The sequence below is a fragment of the Salvelinus alpinus genome, chromosome 8 (assembly GCF_045679555.1).
Source record: "Salvelinus alpinus chromosome 8, SLU_Salpinus.1, whole genome shotgun sequence".
In the NCBI taxonomy this organism is placed as follows: domain Eukaryota; kingdom Metazoa; phylum Chordata; class Actinopteri; order Salmoniformes; family Salmonidae; genus Salvelinus; species Salvelinus alpinus.
Window position 1 is genome coordinate 4,986,105 of NC_092093.1, and position 13,165 is coordinate 4,999,269.

Consider the following 13,165-nt stretch of genomic DNA (forward strand, 5'->3'; position numbering starts at 1 on the left):
TGTTGGAACATTGCTGCTATAACAGCCTCCACTCTTCTGGGAAGGCTTTCCACTAGATGTTGGAACATTGCTGCTATAACAGCCTCCACTCTTCTGGGAAGGCTTTCCACTAGATGTTGGAACATTGCTGCTATAACAGCCTCCACTCTTCAGGGAAGGCCTTCCACTAGATGTTGGAACATTGCTGCTATAACAGCCTCCACTCTTCTGGGAAGGTTTTCCACTAGATGTTGGAACATTGCTGCTATAACAGCCTCCACTCTTCTGGGAAGGCTTTCCACTAGATGTTGGAACATTGCTGCTATAACAGCCTCCACTCTTCTGGGAAGGCTTTCCACTAGATGTTGGAACATTGCTGCTATAACAGCCTCCACTCTTCTGGGAAGGGCTTCCACTAGATGTTGGGACATTGCTGTTATAACAGCCTCCACTCTTCTGGGAAGGGCTTCCACTAGATGTTGGGACATTGCTGTTATAACAGCCTCCACTCTTCTGGGAAGGGCTTCCACTAGATGTTGGGACATTGCTGTTATAACAGCCTCCACTCTTCTGGGAAGGCTTTCCACTAGATGTTGGAACATTGCTGCTATAACAGCCTCCACTCTTCTGGGAAGGCTTTCCACTAGATGTTGGAACATTGCTGCTATAACAGCCTCCACTCTTCTGGGAAGGCTTTCCACTAGATGTTGGAACATTGCTGCTATAACAGCCTCCACTCTTCTGGGAAGGCTTTCCACTAGATGTTGGAACATTGCTGCTATAACAGCCTCCACTCTTCTGGGAAGGCTTTCCACTAGATGTTGGAACATTGCTGCTATAACAGCCTCCACTCTTCTGGGAAGGCTTTCCACTAGATGTTGGAACATTGCTGCTATAACAGCCTCCACTCTTCTGGGAAGGCTTTCCACTAGATGTTGGAACATTGCTGCTATAACAGCCTCCACTCTTCTGGGAAGGCTTTCCACTAGATGTTGGAACATTGCTGCTATAACAGCCTCCACTCTTCTGGGAAGGCTTTCCACTAGATGTTGGAACATTGCTGCTATAACAGCCTCCACTCTTCTGGGAAGGCTTTCCACTAGATGTTGGAACATTGCTGCTATAACAGCCTCCACTCTTCTGGGAAGGCTTTCCACTAGATGATGGAACATTGCTGCTATAACAGCCTCCACTCTTCTGGGAAGGCTTTCCACTAGATGTTGGAACATTGCTGCTGTAACAGCCTCCACTCTTCTGGGAAGGCTTTCCACTAGATGTTGGAACATTGCTGCTATAACAGCCTCCACTCTTCTGGGAAGGCTTTCCACTAGATGTTGGAACATTGCTGCTATAACAGCCTCCACTCTTCTGGGAAGGCTTTCCACTAGATGTTGGAACATTGCTGCTATAACAGCCTCCACTCTTCTGGGAAGGCTTTCCACTAGATGTTAGAACATTGCTGTTATAACAGCCTCCACTCTTCTGGGAAGGCTTTCCACTAGATGTTGGAACATTGCTGCTATAACAGCCTCCACTCTTCTGGGAAGGCTTTCCACTAGATGTTGGAACATTGCTGCTATAACAGCCTCCACTCTTCTGGGAAGGCTTTCCACTAGATGTTGGAACATTGCTGCTATAACAGCCTCCACTCTTCTGTGAAGGCTTTCCACTAGATGTTGGAACATTACTGCTATAACAGCCTCCACTCTTCTGGGAAGGCTTTCCACTAGATGTTGGAACATTGCTGCTATAACAGCCTCCACTCTTCTGGGAAGGCTTTCCACTAGATGTTGGAACATTGCTGCTATAACAGCCTCCACTCTTCTGGGAAGGCTTTCCACTAGATGTTGGAACATTGCTGCTATAACAGCCTCCACTCTTCTGGGAAGGCTTTCCACTAGATGATGGAACATTGCTGCTATAACAGCCTCCACTCTTCTGGGAAGGCTTTCCACTAGACGTTGGAACATTGCTGCTATAACAGCCTCCACTCTTCTGGGAAGGCTTTCCACTAGATGTTGGAACATTGCTGCTATAACAGCCTCCACTCTTCTGGGAAGGCTTTCCACTAGATGTTGGAACATTGCTGTGGGGACTTGCTTCCATTCAGCCACAAGAGCATTAGTGAGGTCGGGCACTGAGGTTGGGTGATTAGGCCTGGCTCGCAGTCTGTGTTCCAATTCATACCAAAGGTGTTCGATGGGGTTGAGGTCAGGGCTCTGTGCAGGCCAGTCAAGTTCTTCCACACCGATCTCGACAAACCATTTCTGTATGGACCTTGCTTTGTGCACGGGGGCGTTGTCATGCTGAAACAGGAAAAGCACTTCCCCAAACTGTTGCCACAAAGTTGGAAGTGTCTAGAATGCAACTGACTAGGTATCCCCCGTTCCCTTTCTGTATACAGTAGGGTTAAGATTTCCCTTCCCTGGAACTAAGGGGCCTGAACCATGAAAAACATCCCCAGACCATTATTTATCCTCCACCAAACTTTACAGTTGGCACTATGTATTGGGGCAGGTATCGTTCTCCTGGCATCCGCCAAACCCAGATTCGTCCGTCGGACTGCCAGATGGTGAAGCGTGATTCATCACTCCAGAGAACACGTTTCCACTGCTGCAGAGTCCAATGGCGGCAAGCTTTACACCACTGCAGCCGACGCTTGGCATTGCGCATGGTGATCTTAGGCTTGTGTGCAGCTGCTCGGCCATGGAATCCCGTTTCATGAAGCTCCCGGTGAACAGTTGTTGTGCTGACGTTGCTTCCAGAGGCAGTTTGGAACTCTGTAGTGAGTGTTGTAACCGAGGACAGACCATTTTGTTTTTACACCCTACTCACTTCTTGTTCTGTGAGTTTGTGTGGCCTACCACTTCGCGGCTGAGCCGTTGTTGCTCCTAAGCATTTCCACTTCACAATAACAGCCCTTACAGTTGACCAGGGCAGCTCTAGCAGGGCAGAAATTTGACGAACTGACTTGTTGTAGAGATGGCATCCTATGACAGTACCACGTTGAAAGTCACTGAGCTCTTCAGTACGGGCCATTCTACTGCCAATGTTTGTCTATGGAGATTGCATGGCTGTGTGCTCGATAATATACACCTGTCAGCAACGGCTGTGGCTGAAATAGCCGAATCCAATCATTTTCAAGGGGTGTCCACATACTTCGTGTGTGTGTGTGTGTGTGTGTGTGTGTGTGTGTGTGTGTGTGTGTGTGTGTGTGTGTGTGAACATGTGTAAGTATACTTGTGGGGACCAGAAGTCCTCAAGGTTAATCAACAAACACTAGCCCAACTGAGGACATTCTGTTGGTCCCCACAAGGTCAAATGCTATTTCTAGGGGTTTAGGGATAAGGTTAGATTTAGGGTTAGGGTTAGAATTAGGTTCAGGATTAGGAGCTAGGGTTAGGTTTAGGGTTAAGGTTAGATTTAGTGTTAGGGTTAGGGTTAGAATTAGGTTCAGGATTAGGATCTAGGGTTAGGTTTAGGGTTAAGGTTAGATTTAGTGTTAGGGTTAGGGTTAGAATTAGGTTCAGGATTAGGATCTAGGGTTAGGCTTAGGGTTAAGTTTAGATTTAGTGTTAGGTTTAGAATTAGGTTCAGGATTAGGAGCTAGGGTTAGGTTTAGGGTTAAGGTTAGATTTAGGTTTAGGGTTAGGGAACCACAAGGTTAGCTGCACAAGACTGTGTGTATGATGTATGTATGTATGTATGTATGTATGTGTGTGTGTGTGTGTGTGTGTGTGTGTGTGTGTGTGTGTGTGTGTGTGTGTGTGTGTGTGTGTGTGTGTGTGTGTGTGTGCGTGCGTGCGTGCGTGCGTGCGTGCGTGCGTGCGTGCGTGCGTGCGTGCGTGTGTGTGTATGTGTGTATGTGTGTATGCATGTATGTATATATATATATGTGTGTGTGCGTGTGTGTAATATATATACACACATACATACTCAAAAGTATGTGGACACCCCTTCAAATGAGTGGATTCGGCTATTTCAGTCACACCCTTTGCGGACATTGTATAAAATCGAGCACACAGCCATGTAATCTCCATAGACACATTTTGGCAGCAGAATGGCCCGTACTGAAGAGCTCAGTGACTAGAGTATCTAGCAGAAATTAAAGCTGAATAATAATTTACAGGACTACTTATTGTAGTGAACAGAGGGAGCTGGAAGCGAACCCGGGTCTCCGGGCGTGGAAGGCAACAACAACAAAAAAACTTTACACATCGTCCCAATAGTGTTAACCCACTTGGTGAGAATTGTAACGCGGCTCATTACAGCGAGGACTGCACCGATATCAACAACGAAGAGGAGACGTGTGTGTGTGTGTGTGTGTGTGTGTGTGTGTGTGTGTGTGTGTGTGTGTGTGTGTGTGTGTGTGTGTGTGTGTGTGTGTGTGTGTGTGTGTGTGTGTGTGTGTGTATCACACATGTCTACGGTGTCCTCTCTCTATCTGTTCTATAAAATCTGAAAAACTAAAATGAGGGCGAAGTACAAATAATAAGCACCGGCTGGCTACACCATTAAATCTCCCAACTGTCCCACTCCGTGCTAGAGCTGGGTTTTGGTTCTCTGACGAACGTCAACTCTTCTAGTTTGTGTTTCTTTGTCTTTTAGGCTTGCATCCCTTTTAATTTTTCATAGCGTTGAGCTCACGTTGGCCTGAAACCCAAGACAATAATGCTTCTCTCGGGCCAATTGAGCTCGTTCTCTCTCGATACTGTGCAAGGAATCAATGTGCAGGCCTGCCAGTGCCATTTCCGTCAAAACTCCCTGAAGGGAGAGTTATATTTCTTGGTGTAGGTATTGACTCTGTAGGGTAACACATGGAACAGGGGGGAAGCAGGGGGACGGTAGATGGGTGAGAGTGGGGGAATGAAGTCGGCTACATATCTACACTGTGGTAATTTCACTCCATTAAAAAAAAAAAAAAACGAAACCGAGGAGATTGTTGAACAAACCGCATGACGCTATCAACATGGCTATCAGTCATGCCACGCGTGGGCCTACAGGCTACATACGTGTCACGGTCCTATTGTCTCGACGAGAGCGCAGATGGACGAATAAACTGGTCGTCTTCACATCCAAAACGTACATTATTGACAAAATAATTTTTTAAAATGTTTTATTGTAGCCAAGGTCCACTATTCTCAAGGTTTCTAAAACGTGATGGGAATTCCTGTTTGGGTTGATTTTTATATAAAACTTCCAGGCGCACGAGAGGAGCGCAATTAACGCCATGGCCATTTCCCCAAATACCGTCGCGTAATGCCAGCGTGTCATCACTGCTTTACTGCCATTGTCAGAAAGACATTTCAGGCGTTTACTACCGCGGTATTGGCAGACTATTCCAACAAAGGCACCGCAGATAAGTTACTAATTTACGACTCTGTGTGTGGTGCGTAATTGTTAAAGGAGGTCTAAACAAAACGATATCAATTGGAGTTGGTGCAATCACATCTAATGTGATTCTATAGGCCACTGTGTTTTTACAAAAGAACGGGCTGAGGAAAAAAATGTGTGTGCATTTGAGAGGGGGTTCCACATTTTCTCGTAAGAGCAGCAGCCACTGGATATCATGGGTACTATTTTTGGGGGACAATTGTTCATCACGTGATGTCTCTGATGCGTAACTGTCTAAAATAATGATTATGTTATGACACAAACAAACCGTTTCCGTTTTAGACTTCACCTTTTCCATCTGAACGTACACTACTACAGGTGTGACAAATAGAACGGAAACCACTAACAAATGTCAGCCTCAACTGTTGAAATTAAAACAATTACACTCAATCATTAAAATAATAAAAACACAAATGTTTTATATTTACATCAATAAGTAGACCACACTAAATTGTAATAGATTAATACATTAGAAGTCCCGTATTTTTTTAAATCAAATATTTGGCACGAATAGGCTAAGGCCTGTGACTTTGAGGATCTATGCATAGTTTCCAAACCTTTAAAAAGCATTATTTGATATCATTCTTTGTGAAAATCACTACCTTAATAACAGTACCATAACACCCATGTTGAATAGCCTATAATGTGAAATAAATGTCTATTCAAATGATGTCACGAATTTCTCACCAATATTCCCTCAAGACAATTGTGACGAGTTAAAAAAAATAACGTAGGCTATACAAGTCCGGGCGAACACTTACATTACAACACTAAATCTCACCAAAACAATAGAGGTAGACCCACTGCGCTTAGCTGTGCATAAGTGCGTTTTGGCTATGAATCCTCAAAGTGTAATCGATCCTGTATGAATTTCGTTAGGTATCCGATTCAGATCATGTTGTTGCTAGTTGTTAGGGACAGGCCGTTAGCCAGCCAGGTCCATTCTGGGACGGAGCAAGTGGCGCGTCGGGGTATGCACGGTGGTGGTCCTGCGTGTTGCAGCACGGGATACTAATCCCATTTCCTACATATCAAATATAAACACAAAATACACGTGAAGATCACAAGTGAGGCAGAGAGAGAGAGAGAGGCCGCCGGTCTGCACAAGAGAGGGATAGAAGCGGCCCGTTCGGCACGAGGATGGACAGCGCAAGAGACAGAGGCTGTTTCGGCATGCGCTCGTGGCCACCGGCGACTGCGAGGGCATGAGCACCGCATTGCATGGAGCTCGCGCATGCTGAAGTTTCTAAACGGTGAAAGTGGAAAGGGAATATTACAATCATAGAGTTAGATTATTAGCCTGAATGATGTAAGAAATACATGGCTTAAAATAACAAATATATACTGTAAAATATTTTATTTTTTGGGTGGGGGGGAACTATTTCACTACTTCAGAGGTATATTCAAAATCTAGCACAGATATTAATGACACCTCATTCAAAATGAGGCCTAGTAAATATTAAGGTGTAACAAAGCAATAATATTGAATTATTGTTGAACAGCAGGCTTAGGCCTACTAGACTACTCATCGATAGACAGCAGATACGCCTAAATGCAGTTACTGATCTAATCAAAGGTCATTTAATTATTGGAGATAAAAACATGTTATTACGACTAAATAGTCAAACAAATAGCAAAACTATTAGGCTACAAAAGGGCTCATAAAAACAGGATTTATTTCGATTTTAGTTTAGTTTATAACGGCTGCATATCAAAATTAGAAAATGACACCTGCATAACATGTTATAGCCCAGTCGTTTCAATGGGCTATTGTATGGGCCTATTTGTTCTATAGACCTATTTGGCCAACACTTATTTAGACTAATCATTTTCACACACAACAACAACAACAAAAAAATGAAATAATACAAAACATACCTTGGGTTAGGAAGATTATCTTCGTTTGCACTTTAAAAAAAAAAAAACTTTCCTTTCCAATTTCCGTTTTCACTCCTTGGACAAACTCATGATGATAGATTGAAGAGGAGTTGGAACAGCGGAACACACAGCTCGCTCTGCTGCTGTCACCGGGACTGGACTCGTTCTCAGAAGAAGTTCAAACAAATTACAGTTGGTCTGACTGACTGGCGTTAGCCTAGCGAAGATACCAAAACAACAGCGGGGGAAAAAAACACTTTTAACCGTAAGTAAACTATATGACTAATTTAAGCGGCACGTCGGAGCGCTATATGGAGCAACGGACCGTTCACTCTACGAAAGTTCGTTGGTTATTTTAACGTTGGTATAAAGTTTGTTTGAGTACTTCGATCGGCATTAAGACCCCTTCTTGAAGAGCGAATGAAGCTGAGCTGTGTTGATCACGGCACACTGCGCATGCGTCCAGCTGCCATGCGTCCACCATTTGGCAAATGTCCAGAGCAGTAATGGGGTACAGGGGGGAGGAGGAGGGGTGGGAGGGGGATACCGAAATGACATTCTTATTAATAGTGTGGCCCAAATGATGTGCCAAGTTTTATTTATCCCTCTCCAAACTAGAACAGCATGCTCTCTCTAGTTAACCTACATAATGCCACAACACTTCAACCAAACCAGACTACAAAAAATATACATTTCTCAATGTAAATCCAGATAATAATACGAATGGGTAATAACACGCTGACCAATGTACATTTCTATACATTTGAAAACGTTTTTACATTTTTATTATAGATCAATGTTGCTCAACATCTCTGTGTGAGTCCTATAAGTGCATAAAGTGAACAAGTCATCCCAAGTTCCCCTTTTACACAATTAACTAATTATACATTTATAAGCAGGCCGCCACATGAAGCGTCTTGAGTGTATTATGCTATGGGGGCTCTCCACACAACAAGGCCATCTAAAACACAAGGCCATCGTAAATACAAGGCCATCCTAAAAACAAGGCCATCCTAAATACATGGCAATCCAAAATACAAGGCCATCCTAAATACAAGGCCATCCAAAATACAATGCCATCCAAAATACAAGGCCATCCTAAATACATGGCCATCCTAAATACAAGGCCATCGTAAATACATGGCCATCGTAAATACAAGGCCATCCTAAATACAAGGCCATCCAAAATACAAGGCCATCGTAAATACAAGGCCATCCTAAATACAAGGCCATCGTAAATACAAGGCCATCCTAAATACAAGGCCATCCAAAATACAAGGCCATCCTAAATACAAGGCCATCCAAAATACAAGGCCATCGTAAATACAAGGCCATCCTAAATACAAGGCCATCGTAAATACATGGCCATCCAAAATACAAGGCCATCCTAAATACAAGGCCATCGTAAATACAAGGCCATCCAAAATACAAGGCCATCGTAAATACAAGGCCATCCTAAATACAAGGCCATCCTAAATACAAGGCCATCCAAAATACAAGGCCATCCTAAATACAAGGCCATCCTAAATACAAGGCCATCCTAAATACAAGGCCATCCAAAATACAAGGCCATCGTAAATACAAGGCCATCCAAAATACAAGGCCATCCAAAATACAAGGCCATCCAAAATACAAGGCCATCGTAAATACAAGGCCATCCTAAATACAAGGCCATCCTAAATACAAGGCCATCCAAAATACAAGGCCATCCTAAATACAAGGCGATCCTAAATACAAGGCCATCCAAAATACAAGGCCATCGTAAATACAAGGCCATCGTAAATACAAGGCCATCGTAAATACAAGGCCATCGTAAATACAAGGCCATCCTAAATACAAGGCCATCCTAAATACAAGGCCATCGTAAATACAAGGCCATCCTAAATACAAGGCCATCGTAAATACAAGGCCATCTAAAATACAAGGCCATCCTAAATACAAGGCCATCGTAAATACATGGCCATCCAAAATACAAGGCCATCCTAAATACAAGGCCATCGTAAATACAAGGCCATCCAAAATACAAGGCCATCGTAAATACAAGGCCATCCTAAATACAAGGCCATCCTAAATACAAGGCCATCCAAAATACAAGGCCATCCTAAATACAAGGCCATCCTAAATACAAGGCCATCCTAAATACAAGGCCATCCAAAATACAAGGCCATCGTAAATACAAGGCCATCCAAAATACAAGGCCATCCTAAATACAAGGCCATCCAAAATACAAGGCCATCGTAAATACAAGGCCATCCTAAATACAAGGCCATCCTAAATACAAGGCCATCCAAAATACAAGGCCATCCTAAATACAAGGCGATCCTAAATACAAGGCCATCCAAAATACAAGGCCATCGTAAATACATGGCCATCCAAAATACAAGACCATCCTAAATACATGGCCATCCAAAATACAAGGCCATCCAAAATACAAGTCCATCCAAAATACAAGGCCATCCAAAATGCAAGGCAATCCTAAATACAAGGCCATCCTAAATACAAGGCCATCCAAAATACAAGACAATCCTAAATACAAGGCCATCCTAAATACAAGGCCATCCTAAATACAAGGCCATCCAAAATACAAGGCCATCCAAAATACAAGGCCATCCAAAATACAATGCCATCCTAAATACAAGGCCATCCAAAATACAAGGCCATCCTAAATACAAGGCCATCCAAAATACAAGGCCATCCTAAATACAAGGCCATCCCAAAAAGAAGCCCATTCTAAATACAAGGCCATCCCAAAAAGAAGGCCATCCAAAATACAAGGCCATCCTAAATAGAAGACCATCCTAAATACAAGGCCATCCCAAATACAAGGCCATCCCAAAAAGAAGGCCATCCTAAATACAAGGCCACCCTAAATACAAGGCCATCCAAAATACAAGGCCATCCTAAATACAAGGCCATCCCAAAAAGAAGGCCATCCTAAATACAAGGCCATCCTAAATACAAGGCCATCCTAAATACAAGGCCATCCCAAAAAGAAGGCCATCCTAAATACAAGGCCATCCAAAATACAAGGCCATCCAAAATACAAGGCCATCCAAAATACAAGGCCATCCTAAATACAAGGCCATCCAAAATACAAGGCCATCCTAAATACAAGGCCATCCAAAATACAAGGCCATCCAAAATACAAGGCCACCCTAAATACAAGGCCACCCTAAATACAAGGCCATCCTAAATACAAGGCCATCCTAAATACAAGGCCATCCCAAAAAGAAGCCCATCCTAAATACAAGGCCATCCCAAAAAGAAGGCCATCCAAAATACAAGGCCATCCTAAATAGAAGACCATCCTAAATACAAGGCCATCCCAAATACAAGGCCATCCAAAAAAGAAGGCCATCCTAAATACAAGGCCATCCTAAATACAAGGCCATCCTAAATACAAGGCCATCCCAAAAAGAAGGCCATCCTAAATACAAGGCCATCCTAAATACAAGGCCATCCTAAATACAAGGCCATCCTAAATACAAGGCCATCCCAAAAAGAAGGCCATCCTAAATACAAGGCCATCCTAAATACAAGGCCATCCAAAATACAAGGCCATCCAAAATACAAGGCCATCCTAAATACAAGGCCATCCAAAATACAAGGCCATCCTAAATACAAGGCCATCCAAAATACAAGGCCATCCAAAATACAAGGCCACCCTAAATACAAGGCCATCCTAAATACAAGGCCACCCTAAATACAAGGCCATCCTAAATAGAAGACCATCCTAAATACAAGGCCATCCCAAATACAAGGCCATCCCAAAAAGAAGGCCATCCTAAATACAAGGCCATCCTAAATACAAGGCCATCCTAATTACAAGGCCATCCTAAATACAAGGCCATCCTAAATACAAGGCCATCCCAAAAAGAAGGCCATCCTAAATACAAGGCCATCCTAAATACAAGGCCATCCTAAATACAAGGCCATCCAAAATACAAGGCCATCCAAAATACAAGGCCATCCAAAATACAAGGCCATCCTAAATACAAGGCCATCCAAAATACAAGGCCATCCTAAATACAAGGCCATCCAAAATACAAGGCCACCCTAAATACAAGGCCACCCTAAATACAAGGCCACCCTAAATACAAGGCCATCCTAAATACAAGGCCATCCTAAATACAAGGCCACCCTAAATACAAGGCCACCCTAAATACAAGGCCACCCTAAATACAAGGCCATCCTAAATACAAGGCCATCTCCTAATGTTCTGAACACATCCAGTCCTGTGCAGCTCCCTCTGTCTTATCATGTACACAAACAACATAAAAACTCACTATACCTTTTATGGATACAAATGTAAACAAAAACAAGGTTTATGGATAAAATAAAACGTACCGATCAAATAAATGTGTGCGCTTGCTTCAGCTGTTTACATTTGTGTTATGCCATTTCCTGTTTGAATTCTTTATATATAATTATTTATATATATATATACACTACCGGTCAAAGTTTTAGAACAGCTACTCATTCAAGGGTTTTTCTTTATTTGTACTATTTTCTACATTGTAGAATAATTCTGAAGACATCAAAACTATGAAATAACACATATGGAATCATGTAGTAACCAAAAAAGTGTTTTAAACAAATCAAAAAATATTTTATATTTGAGATTCTTCAAATATCCACCATTTGCCTTGCTGACAGCTTTGCACAGTCTTGGCATTTTCTCAACCAGCTTCACCTGGAATTATTTTCCAACAGTCAAGTGCTGAGCACTTGTTGGCTGCTTTTCCTTCACTCTGCGGTCTGACTCATCCCAAACCATCTCAATTTGCTTGAGGTCGGGGGATTGTGGAGGCCAGGTCATCTGATGCAGCACTCCCTCACTGTATTTCATGGTAAAATAGCCCTTACACAACCTGGAGGGGTGTTGGGTCATTGTCCTGTCGGAAAACAAATATTAGTCCCACTAAGCGCAATCCAGATGGGGTGAGGTATCACTGCAGAATGCTGTTGTGTGCCTTTAATTCTAAATAAATCACAGACAGTGTCACCAGCAAAGCACCATCACTCCTCCTCCTCCATGCTTCACGGTAGGAACCACAAATGCGGAGATCCTCCGTTCCCCTAATCTGCGTCCGTCACGCCCTGACCTTAGTTATCTATGTTTTCTTTATTATTTTGGTCAGGTCAGGGTATGACGAGGGTGGATATGCTTGTTTTTGTATTGTCTAGGTTTTTTTGTATATCTAGGGGTTTTTGGTATGTCTAGGTAATGTAGGTTTATGGTGGCCATGAATTGGTTCCCAATTTGAGGCATCTGTTTATCGTTGTCTCTGATTGGGGATCATATTTAGGTTGCCATTTTCCCTTTTGGTTTGGTGGGCTCTTGTCTATATGTAGTTGCCTGTTAGCACTCTTTGTATAGCTTCACGGTTCGTTTTTATAGCTTCACGGTTCGTTTTTATAGCTTCACGGTTCGTTTGTATAGCTTCACGGTTCGTTTTTATAGCTTCACGGTTCGTTTTTATAGCTTCACGGTTCGTTTTTATAGCTTCACGGTTCGTTTTTATAGCTTCACGGTTCGTTTTGTTGTTTTGTTCGTTTTGTTTAGTGTTCATTCTTAAAATAAAGAGAATGTATGCATACCACGCAGCGCCTTGGTCTCCTCCTTTTGACGGCCGTGACAGCGTCTCACAAAGATACAGCAGTTGGAACAAAAAATCGCAAATTTGGATTCATCAGACCAAAGGATAGATTTCCACCGGTCTAATGTCCATTGCTCGTGTTTCTTGGCCCAAGCAAGTCTCTTTTTCTTATTGGTGTCCTTTAGCAGTGGTTTCTTTGCAGCAATTCGACCATGAAGTCCTGATTCACGTAGTCTCCTCTGAACAGTTGATGTTGAGATGTGTCTGTTACTTGAACTCTGTAAAGCACTTATTTGGGCTGAAATTTCTGAGGC

The 13,165-nt window shown here is 43.0% G+C and overlaps 1 protein-coding gene across 5 annotated transcripts in view; it reads right to left on the reverse strand.

Annotated features, from left to right (window-relative positions):
- Nucleotides 1-7,687, reverse strand: part of eya4 (EYA transcriptional coactivator and phosphatase 4) — a 148,601-nt gene extending 140,914 nt beyond the window's left edge. For all 5 annotated transcript variants that reach the window (XM_071412472.1, XM_071412467.1, XM_071412471.1 and 2 more), the window contains exon 1: nucleotides 7,252-7,687. The gene's annotated coding sequence lies outside the window, so the exon portion shown is untranslated. The remainder of the gene's footprint in view (nucleotides 1-7,251) is intronic.
- Between the last annotated feature and the right edge of the window lie 5,478 nt (nucleotides 7,688-13,165).